This window comes from Corvus kubaryi, unplaced genomic scaffold, assembly GCF_017639235.1.
Source record: "Corvus kubaryi isolate FWS band 111438036 unplaced genomic scaffold, C.kubaryi_AGA036_p1.0 65493, whole genome shotgun sequence".
Lineage (NCBI taxonomy): Eukaryota > Metazoa > Chordata > Aves > Passeriformes > Corvidae > Corvus > Corvus kubaryi.
This window is the reverse complement of record NW_024582049.1, coordinates 65,442-80,165: the sequence shown is the minus strand read 5'-3', so window position 1 is coordinate 80,165 and position 14,724 is coordinate 65,442. Positions and strand designations below refer to the sequence as shown.

The 14,724-nt window shown below is 37.1% G+C and overlaps 1 long non-coding RNA gene across 1 annotated transcript; it reads left to right on the top strand.

The window, feature by feature from the left end:
• Positions 1–984: 984 nt before the first annotated feature.
• On the top strand, positions 985–14,448 carry LOC121673548. Its single transcript, XR_006019236.1, has 4 exons — positions 985–997; positions 5,570–5,580; positions 8,132–8,305; positions 13,867–14,448. It is a non-coding gene; the product is annotated as an uncharacterized LOC121673548 (long non-coding RNA).
• Positions 14,449–14,724: the final 276 nt, after the last annotated feature.

Sequence of the window (14,724 nt, the reverse complement as noted above, 5' to 3'; positions counted from 1 at the left end):
AAAAGGCAGCTTCATGGAATGTCCTCAGAGTCTGAATGTGATTGTCTCGATTAAAAGTAATAGCGTATAAAAAAGTTACTCTCTGCAAGCCTCCATTCAAAAGGAGAACGTTTAACATCTCAGCTGTTTGGTAGCTTTATGTGGAGAATTGTGCCTGAACCATTTCCCAAAGGAAGAGTTTTGTAGATGATCTCTGAGGTCTAGTGTGTCTGTTGGAAAGAGGAATTCCTCACTATTTTGAAAGCAGGCTCTGCTAAGAGCATGTGTTGGCTGTTAAAAGCAGAGAGTGAAAACATTATAGCAGGAGGAAGGGAGATCTGACTATTCTATGCCATGCAAATGCTAGCTTTTTTAGATTTTGTCCATTTTTCAGGTGTATACAATCTCCAAAAGTGGCCAGAACAGGCAAGAAATGAAGGACATTTGATGTGCTTGAATGCCTCACCTCTCCACCACAGCCATTCCCCTCACACAGAGTAATTGGCCTAGCATTGATTATGTGGGAGATGGATTGCCACGCACATTTATATGGCAATTAGATTTTATTATTTACCATTTAACATGCATCACCAATTTTCCTCACAGTCCATTGCACAAGCAGACTGCTTTGGTTTTACATCTGTTTAATCTTTTTCAATGCCAGTGCTCTCCATCTAGTCTTTAGTGGGGGTAAAAACAAGCAGAGAGGAATAAAGCGGTGGGGAATCTGAGGATTTTTATTGTCAGGAAAATGATAAATGTTTTTGTGTAACTGTTTCTTGTTTGGGGAAAAAACATTTCTTGAGAACAGAATTTCTGGGGAAATGGTGGATTTTAACCTGGAGAAATCTTCAGATGTGAGCACGCACTTCTTGAGTATCTCCTTTTGTCTATTCAGAACTTCTCTCCCAAGGACGTTGTTGTGTTGCTGCTGTCTCTTAAACACCACCTTTACTTGCTTGTGTAACATAGGCGCATTTGTGTGATCCTTGAGGAGTACTAAAGTGAGACAGAAATTGTAGTAAGAATGAAATCTGAGCACCAAGAAATGCATGCAAAAGTGGACAGCACATCTAGCAGAGCCCTAAGAAAAAGTTTCTAGGCAGAAGAATATTTGCATGAGTATGAAAAGCCTTCAGTGCAGTTCTGAGTAGTGTGATGGAACCAGGAGATTGGGGAAAGGTGAAGCAGCAGCTCTATCTCCACTCTGGACTGCTGTGGAAATCGGTGGCAAGTGAAAACTGTAAGATGCTGTTCCTGGCCCACCCATCAACTGTAAATTCTTTCTTATACCTCTTAATTCTCCTTGCATTTTTTTTTTTTCTGTCAGTGTGGACTACGGGGCAGTGCTACAATGAAATTGTAAAAAGTCAAGTATCAGTCAGGGGAAGAAATATCTTCAAAGTTCAATTCTCTTGACAAATAACTACAATATGTACTATGTGCCAATAAGGGTGCCTGAAGAAAATCCACAATGTCAGCATTTCAGTGCTGGTGATTTCTTTCTTTTTTTTTTTTTAATACATTTAATGGTGTATTCAAGCAAGATACTGAAAGCAGTGTAGAATTGGGGTGAAAAGATCAGTTTCTACATTCCTTCCTAAAAGAGTGACTTGCTAACCTAGAAATTCCTCTTTTCTTTTTTTTTTTTTTTCTTTTTATTTGCCTGTAAACATTTTGCCTTGCTTGGTTATCAGTATAGGGAATGTGAAAGATGAAAGCCACCACCTGTCACATCATAAAACAGCCTCTTGCCTGAAGTATTTGAAAGGACAGATAACTCAGCAGAGCCTGGACAAGTAAACTAGCCACCCTTTCCCTCCTTAGGTGAGAGAGGGTCTAAAAGTGATAGAATTAATCACTCCAACAGGACAAATATTTGAAAAGACTATTTTTCTTAAAAAAAAAAAAAATCACATCAAAACCAAAAGACATCAACCACAAATCAATACTGAAGCTACAGAATGGACTCTTTGAAGTAAGTGGACATAAAACACTAAGTTTACATTTTCATGTCCTCCCTCAAGTGCCCTTGGAAGTGGTAGACAAAATTCAGTCATGCTTTGCTCTAGCATCAAGCAGGCCTGTGAATGCACAGCAAAGTGCATATTCTCTGCTGCAAAGGGGGTTTGAAAAGCCATATGCTGGAGCGTATGTGCTGCAGAAGCTCTGTGGATGCATCATTTAAGCCTTTGTCAACTGTTCTTCAGTTTATTAATGGGCTATGATCACAGCGGGCTTCTTGGTTTATGAAAAAAGAGCAATTATATCTCATCAACATTTTTAAAAGGACCAAACATTTTATTGATATGGAACAAAGAGCAAGTGTTTACTCAGGATTGATGAAGGTGAGGAGACACTCTAGAATGAGCACTCATCCACTATTCAGGCCCAGTTCCTTTTCTAAATCGTGTGCTGAAATCCCCCATTTGAAAGAAAAGTGTCCGCTGTGCTCCACCTATTGCACAAAGTAAATGTGCAAAAGGTGGGTGCTCTTGTACACTGGGGAGGTGGGAAGGTCATCAAGGCCAGGTAGGTTCCCATATTTCAGTGAATGTCAAAGACATCTGAATGCCTGCCTGACATTTTCATTTGAGACAACAGCCCTTCGAGATTTGAAGACCAGGATGGTGTCTGTTCTTTTAGTCCGTGCATATTCAGCTTGTGCAGAGTAATTTATTTTCACAATTCAGTTGTCTCAAAAATACTGTGAGCTGGGATTGTGTGGGTTGTCCTAGGATGAGTTCCCCATGTACTTTGTAGTGCAATTATTAATATACTACAAAGCAATTTCTATTGATCTGGTAACAGCAGCTCGTCTGTTTTAGGAGGGACTGGAATAAAGTGAGCACTTTTTTCTTTTGAGATTAGACTTTCCCTATGGCATTTCTCAGCCTTTACAGTCCTCCATCCTCTTTGCCTGCCTGAGGGAAGAAGCTGTTGTATGCTTGATCATTTTGAAATAGCATATTTGGAGAAAAGTATGCCTGACACCTTGGCTTCACCGCAGCCAGATGTTCCTTTGTATTTTCATGTGTCTTATAAAGGAATTGTGGAGATGCCTGCTGTGTTTTCAGAATCCACCATGGCATGCCAGGGCTATCCATCTCTTTCCTGGGGAGTAACACCACTCTAGTACACCACGAAGAACTCTCATTCCTAGCCACGATGGTGATTTAGTGCAATGTGACATTAGAAACATGACAGAGCAACTTCTTCCAAAGTGAAAGGGAAATTAAGAGAATAGCTGACAGTATATTTAAAACCAGCAGCACAACAAGAGATTGGGGGAGAGAATGTCTGCTTTTGGAGAGAATGATGGATTTGAAGATGCTTTTGGTCAGCTATATAAAAATGGGATGTTGTCTTTATGGGTTACAAAAAAGTCAAGCCACAATTCCCTCCACTGTTTTAATTCCTCCTTATTTTTTTTACACGGAACAATATTTGAATGAATGGTTTTCATTTCTTGTCAACAAAGGTGTTCAAGAAATGAACACCAGATAAGTACACAAAGCACACAGGTCTAGGAGAGTAAAGAAGTCTAACTACATCTTGGCTAAACTACTTGCTCCCTGATGTCACCAATCTCCTGTACCAAACTACTGCTGGCCTGGTTAAGGGGTCCAGGTGCACCAGTCACACCTGAGCAGTATTCTTATGTTGTTGCCATTATAAACACATGGAAAACAATTCTTTCTCTACTTATGTTTGAAGACAATGGTAGCTGTTACATGAAGCTAATAGTTTTTGCCCACCAGCATGTATCATGTAAGAATTCTCAGGAAAGGAGAAAAGTCTATGAAGTGACCTGTCAGCAATAGTGCCAGATAATAGCTCTTAATAACTTCTTTTAGTTATTCAGAAAATAGAACAGCATTTTCAATCTTTGTTTTACATTTCTTTGGTTTAGCATTTGCAAAGTTCTTATTTTGAAGGAATGCAGAGGCTTGGGATAAAAAAAGATGAGCTATTACAGGAGGACTTGGCATTTGTTTTACCAACAGTTGTGTGTGACTCACTGTTGTGTGGTGTTCTGTGTGCTTTTGCATAGTGTGATACCAATAATGAATACATTGAGAACTGGGGTTAATTTATTAGCTAGCAATTTGTTTCTGTGTTAAATTTACTTGTTGTTAAAGCACAGATCAGCTCTAAGTCAGAAAAGAGATAAATAGGTGTAAATAGGAAAGATCCTCTTGGAATAAACAAGGATCTGCAGTACCTATAAAAGATGCAAGTTAAACCCACTAAAATCTTCTCTTTATCAGTGCTTATGGCATAACTGAGCAGTACCATCATTGCCATGAGCAGGTCTAGCTCTGAAAGTGCTGCCTTCCAGCTGATTCCTCTGGCCTGCCATGAACGTGCCAGTGAGAACATGCCTGCAGCACATTTGGTTTTTTTGGCCTCAGAAAAACAAAGAGAGGAAACAATCCTCCCACTCCAACAAAAAGGAGATAAATCTGTGCACTGACTCCTAATACAAGAAAGAAGAGAGTTGTGAGATCTGCTTTTAAATAACTGCTTTATTTGAAGCTTCTCCAGTGATCAGAAGGAAATCTTGGTTCACTGTATTACCTCACCCATTTCTTTACTACCTGCAACTTTGCCTATGAGAGGTGACACATATTTTATGTAAATTGGCTATTTTTCTTCATAAATTAAAGAAAATCAGGATTCCCATGAGAAAAATGAGACTTTTTCAGGAATACATTTAAAAAATCAAACTGAACTTTAGAAGAGAATATGTGCAAGAAAGGCAACAGCTGAACTTTACTTCCAGAAACTGTGGTTACACATTTTCTGTGGGTAGCAGTGTAGCATTAGTGTTGCATTTAGGCTGCAGCCAGTTTACACAGTGTCATAATCTTGTAATATTGATCTGATGAACTGTGGTACCTTACTTCATGAAATAACTTGCATGTAATTCACACCTGTAGGTAGCCAGATACACAACAAGGGATTTGTTCTGGAGTAAAATTTCCAGTAGTGAAGCTGTACTTACATAAGAAGTGAGAAAGAGAAAACCTGGGAATTTGTATTGTACTGTGTTGATTCCCCTGATCTCATTTAGCAGGAGCAGGGACAATCTTTTTCTTTTCTGAATCTCTGCCGTTGCATGTTCAATATAAAATATTTTAATTAACAATATTTTCTGCAATCCTATCTTGTCTGAAAGTCTAATGGATTGAGTTTTGTAGGAAACTACTTCTTCATTGAGATGAACATGAAAATGGCATATGATTAATTAAAGGTACAATGCAGAAATTTTGTGATGGCAGATAAGAAAAATTACCAAGTGAAAATAATTAACTAACTTGCAAACAAAAATAAAAATCTGAATTTTGATTCCAGAGCTTATCCCCTAGCAAAATTTGTGTCTGAGAGAAAGCATTTTTTATGCCAGCAGCAGCAGCAAACTTGAGCCACATATGGTATTAAACATTTGATATTAAATCTGGGAAGATTTAGCTCATAGTCATAAAAATATTTTTTATATAATTTATAAAAGGTGCAGTCTAATAGTCAGTTTGGCTGCTCAATACCTGAGATATGTATCTGTGTAGTGTACTTGCTAGTACAAAAGCAGAACTCAAAGTTACTTTGAACACCAACAAAACTGAAATATTACCCAGAACATGTTTTTGTAAAAATTGTATCTTTAGTGGTATAAAATGATCCATCTAATTATCAACACTCTGTTGATAATTAGAGACACACAAAGGTACTGTAAGTAAACTGTAGGGATACAGCTTATTTAGATTCAATATATTGTACTTCACTGCATATGATACCTAACTGGCAATATTCCAGTGTATATTTTCAGGAGCAAATGTTCTGAATTCCAGCTTCTATGTTGGCACACTGACCTGGACTTCTGCTAGCCATCCATCATAACTGGCACCTGCTGTATGGCTGTGCATAGCAATCTCAATAGGTTTGAGAGATGGGTAGCAGGAATTAGCAGGGGATCAATCTGAAAGGTTGTGGTTTTAAAGGTCTAACTAATCACAGAATAAAAAAGGTTACTTGGAGAGTATATTTTTAAAAAGACATTGCACATGTCATGTGCAATAGATCAAGTTTAATTTTTTTATCATAGAAATTATTTTCTTAATACTATTCTCTGGAATGGTTTCCCTCTTTTAAGTCTGTTGGGATCAGTTGAGATGAATTATCTCTCTATTCTGAGCTGACAGTGACTGAAGGCACAGAACTTCAGGAAACCTGGAAAGATTTTGCTTTCTAGGTGTTCTGTCTGAGAAAAAGATGAAGAACATGCATCATGACACAAGTGTTTTAACATTGTTTTCAGTTCAGCAGATTGAAAAATGCAGGAATCTTTCTGCTGTGAATGAATTAGATCCCATTTGTGGAAACAGATGGATCACCATATTTTAATCTGTTATGTTTAATCTTGTGCTTGTGAGATTTACACTGTACCTCAGAACTCTAGAGGAAGGCAAGATCTTATTTTCCAAATCGTCTACATGAAATGGATAAAGCTTGAGGTTTCTTAATCTATGATGCTACAAAGGTTGCTAAGACTTGCTTGGTTTGCTTATAAATTTAATAATATGCATGTTCATAAGCTTTTTGTCTCTATTTCACTAATTCAAATGCAGTTGAATTTTAGGGCTGGTATGTAGTGACTAAAGATTTTTCTCATTCTGATAGACTTTTATTAGTTTCAGGCTATTTCCTTGCAGGCAAACTGTAAACCATTACAACCAGCACTAAATTTTGGTCCCTTTCAAACAAGAAGTATGCCAGGAGAACAAGTAAAAGGTGATTTACATCAATAAGAGGGAGATTGGAATTAGGGGTAGCGGCAATAGTACATTCTGAGTTCTGTCACTGTAAAACCTTCCTACAAAGCTCAGCAAACACAGAATTAACAATTTTGCATTTGAGGTGATGCAGAAACACTCTTTGGTACTAGAGCACCTGGTCCTGTGGCCTAGGCTCCAAAATCAGCCAGACTGTAGTTTTCTACTGGAAAGCACAATGTAGATTAGAATGTATATTCAGATAACCTGCCAAACATTTGTACTAGCAAAAAATTCTGTCATTGATGAGGATTTAATGCCCAGGTAGAAACTGTGCTGTGCCTGCTTCCCTTCTCTGGCCAAGTAGCAGTCAGGTTCTTTTCTGCAGCATGTCCTCAGCAGCAGGTATGGAAAGTACCTGGTTAAACTTGCAGCCTGACACTTAAGGCACACTTAGGGAAGTCGTTATGGTTATGTTGGTTTGAAAAGATGACTGTTCTGTCCACCAGACACACCCAACACATGAAAGAAAGGTAGAGCCTGAATTGTTTTAAAACAAAAAAAGCATACTCCCACTGGTGTTGAAGGGGAAAGTTATAGTTATGTCCTTTCAAAGCAAGTCTCAGAGGTAAGAATTGCTTGAAGGGAGAAAAGCACTGGTTTTCAGTCCTGAGTAAGTCACCTGAGGTCCATCAGAGCAAGCTGAATTATTAGAATTACTTTTGGCAATAAAATTCTGTTTGATCAGTGTTCATACTGCCATTTTAAAGGCATCTAAGACCCCTTGTTCCCACGACTGGCACAGAGTGTGAGTTTAGTGGGGATGGTCTTTTTGCTGTTTAACAATGGCATCCCTAAGTTTCTCCTTTCATGTGTCCTTAAATCTTTTATTTTTTTGATGTACTTCTGAATGGATGATTCTGGATTCATGGACTTCGGGTGGACCTTGTTGCTTCACTTATTGCCTTTTATCTCACTGTGCTGGGTCCATCACTGGTGTGGCCTGTGGTCAGGCTCCCTGAGTATGTGAACAATTGCATAAGCTCTAGATGGGTTTCTAGATGGGGATTCTGTGATTTAACCCTCCTCTCTGAAACAGATGCATGTTTCCTGAACACAAGGTGGCACATGAAAAACATGCCCAGGTACTTCTGAGTAATCAGTCATACAAATTTGAAGTCTACATTTGCAGCTAAAAAAATACAGTCCTGCAATGCCATAGAATCATACACGTTATCAGTGTTTTCTTCTACATTTATTTTGAAGAATGTTTGTTTAGGACATATGTGTCATTCCGCACAAAAAGGCCAGAAGATCAAGTGGTTCAAAGGTTGTTTTTTGGTCCTTTTTTGTATCTAATATCTATTTCTCCTCAACAGGTGATTTGTATATTGGAGGAGTGGCCAAAGAAATGTTCAAATCCTTGCCCAAACTGGTGCATGCAAAGGAGGGATTCCAAGGCTGCCTTGCATCAGTTGACTTGAACGGACGGCTCCCTGATCTCATCTCAGATGCTCTCTTCTGCAATGGGCAAATAGAAAGAGGATGTGAAGGTATTAAATATGCTGATTATATATATCTCTCATATTGAAAGTACTGTGCGAATCCTGCAATATTTTGTTGGTATTTACACTCCATACATCAAGAGACTATATTTTACCTGCTTCTAATTGATCTTGCTTGGCCCTTTCTTACATAAAGGCTGCATTTTTTTAGTATTATGGAGATAAGCATGTGTCTGCCCTAAAGCACAGAGATTGATCTGAGAACATGAGTTAACTTCAGAATGTTCAATGTAGGTTCCTTACTTCTCCAGTGGCAAGATTTTTTTGCATGTATTTTGTTTACTTCTGATGTATTTTAATTAATGATAACAACAGTTACAATTAGCTTCAATTAAGTTCTTTATATCTTCATAGCACTTAGGCATTAGTTAATGCTGAGACTTTAGCTAAGTAATTCCAATCTCAAAGCAGACATTTTGAGTTGCTTAACTCAAGGCTAATTTATGAAACTTTTTAATACCAATATTTTTGCTTGTCCCTGAGATTAGTATTGACATGAGCATTTCTGTCTGAAATCAGTAACAGACAAATATGTTTTATCTTACAATTTTATGTCTTTATTGACTCCTCTGGAATACCATGAAATTTAAGTGAGGACAGAATTAGAAGAGGTGTATTTCTAATTCAGGGGTGTCAATCTCTAGCTATTTTTCCAGCTGTCATTTGATCCCACGTTATTTTTACTATGGTTTATGGAATAATTTGAATACATTTTCTGTCCCTGAAAATCTAATTTATTCACATAATTCTGGATTTTGTGTTTATGTTCAATTTTATTTGTTCTCCCTTCTCTCAAGTGCCATTCTTCTCTGGACAGAAAAATGTGTAAATGACATTATAAAATCAATTCCAAGTTGGAATCTTAATGATTTTGATATCAATTTTGTTAAGTATGCAAATTGACATTGTAAAAATCAAAGGAGAGCTGGGGGGTTCCTCAAGTTTCACAAGATAAAGCTTCGTGATGGATAAATTCTGTCTCCTCTTTTGTTGTGCCTACAGTACATTTGGAGAGGTGGAGCTTTTTTGTTCTTTACCTGCTACTCTTAGTTAGCAATGTATGTTCTATTGTTAGCACATAGAAACAGGCACTAAAGCTGCAGAAAAATATAAGATGGGAATTTTACATATTTCTTTCAGGAGTGCAAAAATATGTGTAAATTAGTTTGCCACTGAGTTTAGAAAATTAGATTCTGCTTCCTGAGTGGTTTTAGCAATTCCATCCCTGCACCATCCCGTCAGAGAGTCAAAGTATACCTTAATTCCATTATGCATTTCATAGCTTCTTTTGAAATTATGTCATTTCCTAAATGAATTTCATGTACTTCAAAGAAATATTGCCACAGGCCTGGTGTGTGAGTCCATCTTTTAAACCACTGGCACAACTCAGCTATCAATGAATTTAATAAAGCTACCAACAATTTAATAAAGTCCATACAACTATTGTCCTTTTTGGTAGAGAGTTTTTTTCCAACACCAAAATCACCTGACACAACAAATTGGTCAAACCAGGTGTGCTGCCTGGCTCCCAGAGAACTGCCTCCTCAAAAATCTTCTGCCCTCAGAAGGAAATCTGACAGCACGGAATGAAATATCCCCTTCCAACCTTTCTGCATAACCTTGCAAGTTATCTCTTCCATCTCACTTGTTTACTTCCAGTCCTCATGTCTGACCCATCTGTCAGTCTTTTGTTTGCAGACCATGAATCAGATGTCCAAAAAAGTGTTCTTCCACCTAAAATATGATTTTGGTCACTTGTGAATTTAGGTGCCTCCTAGAAAACCCTTGCATGCCTCAAGCTGCTCCCACCTCTGCTGCTGTGTCCATCCAGGACTGTCTCCATCCTTAGAGAGCTGAAAGCTCTGCATCAATCTCACCCTGCAATGGGATGTGTGAGCCCTGGAATTCCCCTGAGACATCATGTCCAAAGAGCTCAGGACACAGCAGCAGAAGTAATTTCAGAAGTGTTAGTCACCACCACTCTCAATCCCAAAGACAGCTGGTACATGTGCTAAGACATCAGGTTGTTGGAAAATCTGTCCTGAGAAGTGAGGCACTTGGATTCTTGGATTTGTTGTTTTTCAGATTTATGGGATTGAATTCCCCAACTTTCAGGTATATATTAAAAAAAAAACCAAAAAAAGCCCTTTTCTCTCTTCTGTCAAAGTCTGAAGCCATAATATACTGCTAATTATTTTTATCTGTTAGATTTTGCACTTAAAATATTTATATTTCTCAATAATTTGACTGCCCAGGAGTGCATGAAACATTTTTGGCAAGCCCACCCATGGGATTGCTGTGGCATGTTGGAAGGTTTGCATTTTGAAGCTTCAACCACAGGCAGAGAGATTTCTCTATCATTGAACATGAAACATAATTTACACTCAGCTGAATCCACCTTGTTGACAAATTTTCAATGACTAGAACAGACAGAAACTAACAGCTAGAAAGATAAATATGCTAACCAGCTCTTTGAATTGTTAATGGCAAACCCCAAAGCCAGGTTGTGTCAAGGCTGTTTTCCTCTAGTCAATTCAATTGTACTTCCTTTTCCCACTTAAAATAAAGTATGATACAAACATAGTCTTTATATAGTTAAAAGAAAAATGCACTGTGTGTACATGTGCATATAAAATGTAATTTGAGTGTTATATGAACTCTATGAAAAATTTCACAGTATTAACATACATGAGGATTCTCAGTGGTAAGATAAGAAATTTGTTTTTTATAATACATTGTAAAACATCTATGGGTCAGTTTATGATGCTTTTTGTGATACATATTGCATGTAAACCCTCACATAAGACAAATGTAAAGGAGATCAGAAATCCAGTCAATTAAAAAGTCTGCAGTGAAGACTGAATAAATTAGAGTATTTTAAAAATTGAATCTAAAAAAAGAAAAAGTGCTAGAGAAGGGTGTATTACAATATTTTTACTAAATACCTTAGTTCTGCAATATATAAATACATATATATGTGAAAAGATGAAATTTTTATGGTAAATATCATAGTATTTACCACCATTAAACAGTCTTCTGTTCTTTGGGGAAAAAAAAAATCCTACTTTTGCTAAAAGAAATGCTTATATGCAAGCTAGTCTTGATAGCAATTTTAGAAAAATGACTAATATAGATAAGCCAGAAGTGCTAAGAATCAAATTGATACAAAAAAAAATACCTCACTTTAGCAAGATTGTATCTGTGGTTTTTTTCTAAATATGTGTTTTCACATGCACTTCCTAATGTGCCTACAGGGTCCTGCAGTTTATGTACTTTCAAGTCCTTGTGACTTTTGCTCTACTTTTGCAAAGATGAGGAAATTCAACATTGCATAACTAAAGTGTAAATAAATCCATGAATATATAACATTTAAACACCTACAGATATTTTCACTTCAGCTTTGTAAAGTTTCCGAGTAGCAGAATCTGGTGAGAAAAAATGTGTCTTGTCAGCTATGGGATTCTGTCATTATAATCCTCTGCTCAAGAAAGGGTGATGTAATGCCCAAATGTTTAAACTTCTGGGCTCAGAACTCCAAAGAAAAGGAAATCACTGTCTAATGTCTGCCTGCTGCAGTCAGTTATAGGTGGTGGTAGCCTTATTGTTACTATTATTATTATTATTATTATTATTCTAACAGGAGAAAATAGAGGAGTTAATAATTTTGCCAAGACAGGGATGCACCCTGCCCTCGCTCTCAGTCACTTTGGTGACTGTTCCAAGCCCTGGTTCAGAGACTGAGCTGTGCCTCATTTAAAGGAAGAGGCCATTGAGCTGATTTAAATCATATTGATATGGATTTTTTTAAAGTACTGGCAAATCAAAATAAAATCCCACACAGATATTTAAAGAAGGTCTAATGGAAAAGAAGGGTTACGAGGATTTCTCTCTAGGGCATGATTTTTAATTTATTTATATAATCTTTGGACCAGCTTTGCCCTGTCATCACTGACTGGCAGTGGGAGTTTCAAATGGATATTGATGTGTCTCCTCCAAACCAATCTGGGACAATTTTATAATCCCAGAACCAAATTTTTCCTTGTAGTGTCAAGAGTTAGTGTGAAATGTGTGTGTGAGCTCATGGTAAACTGTGGTTCACGGTCTGTATTTCAGTCTTCATTCACCAGTCACAGAGAAAGGCCTAGAAAAAAAGACAGACCACAGAGGATGATGGTGCTAATTATTCTTAAATTCAGTGTATCTGAACATGACAAAGGGCTAGTCAGGATTCAGCCATGCATTTACTCTGTTAATGCATTCATAGCTATCCAAGAAAGAAAAGAAACCCCACTTTTAATTTTCCTCCATTACATGTCATCAGCTCAATTAACCATTATATTTCTAGTAAAATACTGGCAAATGACTGCTTTCTTATTTTGGCTTGCCTGAAGATTTATGGCTATTAGCATTAATTTGTTTGCATTATATGGCATTTCTTTCTCTCTTTAACAGCAGCATGCACTTTATTCTGACTGTTTTTTTTCTGTGTTTGCTGCCATTTCAATATTGCTTACTAACATTTACTATATTTTGCTTTTTTATTTTGCTGACAAAGTTGCATTGATGAAAGCTGATTTGCAAGGTAGATAGCCCTGTGTGTATTAAACAAGACTGAAACCCCCAATGCACAGTTGGATTTCTGCAATAAATGCTCTGTACATTTCAGAACTAAAGTGTGATATTTTGTTGCTTATTTTGTCTTTCCCACCCCTAAAACAATGGGCTAAATGAACCTTCATTTTCCAGCATTGCTTGCATAAAGGCTTTCAGTCTTGAATATGTTTGTATAGTGATTGCTTTAGTGCTTTGATCATTCCTTTTTGAAATTTCTTTATATTTCAGTAGTCTAGTTATGATTCTCTAGAAATAGAGTAGCTTTGTTTTTCATGTGTATGTCACATTTTGGCATGCCAGTTCATTAGTAGTCTGATTTTCTGCATTTCCCCTTTAAAAAGGAACCTGCATGGGATCCCTAAAGCATGTGAATCAGTTCTTGTCAACATTCCTGCCAAAGAATCCCAAACTGCCCTGAATTTCAGACCTAAATCATTTTAAATAATTTGTGGGATTAAAATAATTGTAATAGCGTAGCTTCATTTTATTAGTTCTTAAAACTTGTTTCATTTTTCTATTTCATTACCCAATCTTTCATATCCCAGAGTTTTGATTCCTGTGGCATCTGGCTTTGCTGTTTGAAATGTATTTACAGGAAGAAATAATGAAGTTTTTAGACAACAGTTAGCCAGTTAATGGTCTGACACGAGATTAACAAATAACTGACAACAAAGTTAACATTCCCACTGTACCTGGAATAATTCTGCTTCCATTTTGTGCATTCTCATGTGTTTGACATAGCAATCTTACAACTGAAGCAAAACCCCCCTTTTAATGTTACATGCTGCTCCAAAACCAGCAAGTTTATGTGCGTTTGACTTGGTAACTCTTTGCTCATTTGATTTGAGATGTTGGCAACTACTCGATGTGACCCACTGAGAAGTGCCTTTCTTTGGAAGATGAAGTGCAAGTCCTTTTTTGTGTGTTCTCATTAGGCCCCAGCACAACGTGCCAAGAGGATTCCTGTGCAAACCAGGGCGTGTGCTTACAGCAGTGGGATGGATTCAGTTGTGACTGTAGCATGACCTCCTTTAGTGGACCATTATGCAATGACCGTAAGTACATGAAAAAATGTCCCTCTGAACACCTGAGACCTTCAAGGAAACATTTGAAGCAAGTGCCTGAAGCTTTATATTGTTTTAATATAAGATATTTAACTGGACTGGTAAACCCTATGAAAATCTGTAAGGCTTGTGGTAAGAAAAAAGAATATGCTTTATAAATTTTGAACATGCAGTATCACACATGAGCAGAACTTGGTTTTGTTACACTTGATTCCAAGTCTAATGTAGTGATGGTTACCTGTATGATGTAGTCCCTTTCCTGCATAAATATTGCAGATGGATTTTTTTTTTTCCTGATTGAAAGCACATTTTACATTTTGTTATCTTAATGTAGCACTATGACAAAGGCTATAATTACTGTGAAAGAGTTGAGAAGGCTTATTATCTGCCTTTGTGGGTTTCTTTAGGTGACACACTAAACATGCCAATAATAAAAGCACGCTGAGTATTTTAGTTCTTTTGGATTTCATCTGAATAACACACAGCAACCATCTGGTCTTTCAGGAAAAGCTTAAATGTGTCAAAAATAAGGGTCCTGATTCACCAGCTTCACAATGTAGTTTTATTCCAGTCTAACCTTATTGATCTAAATAGAATTATGCAGAAGTGATGGTGGAATAATAATGGAAGAGCCATAATATTCCACGGTAAATGATAAAAGTGACCTACTGAGTTTTGGTTTTAATTCATCACATTTGTAATATCCAAATGTTGCATATTTTTCCACCC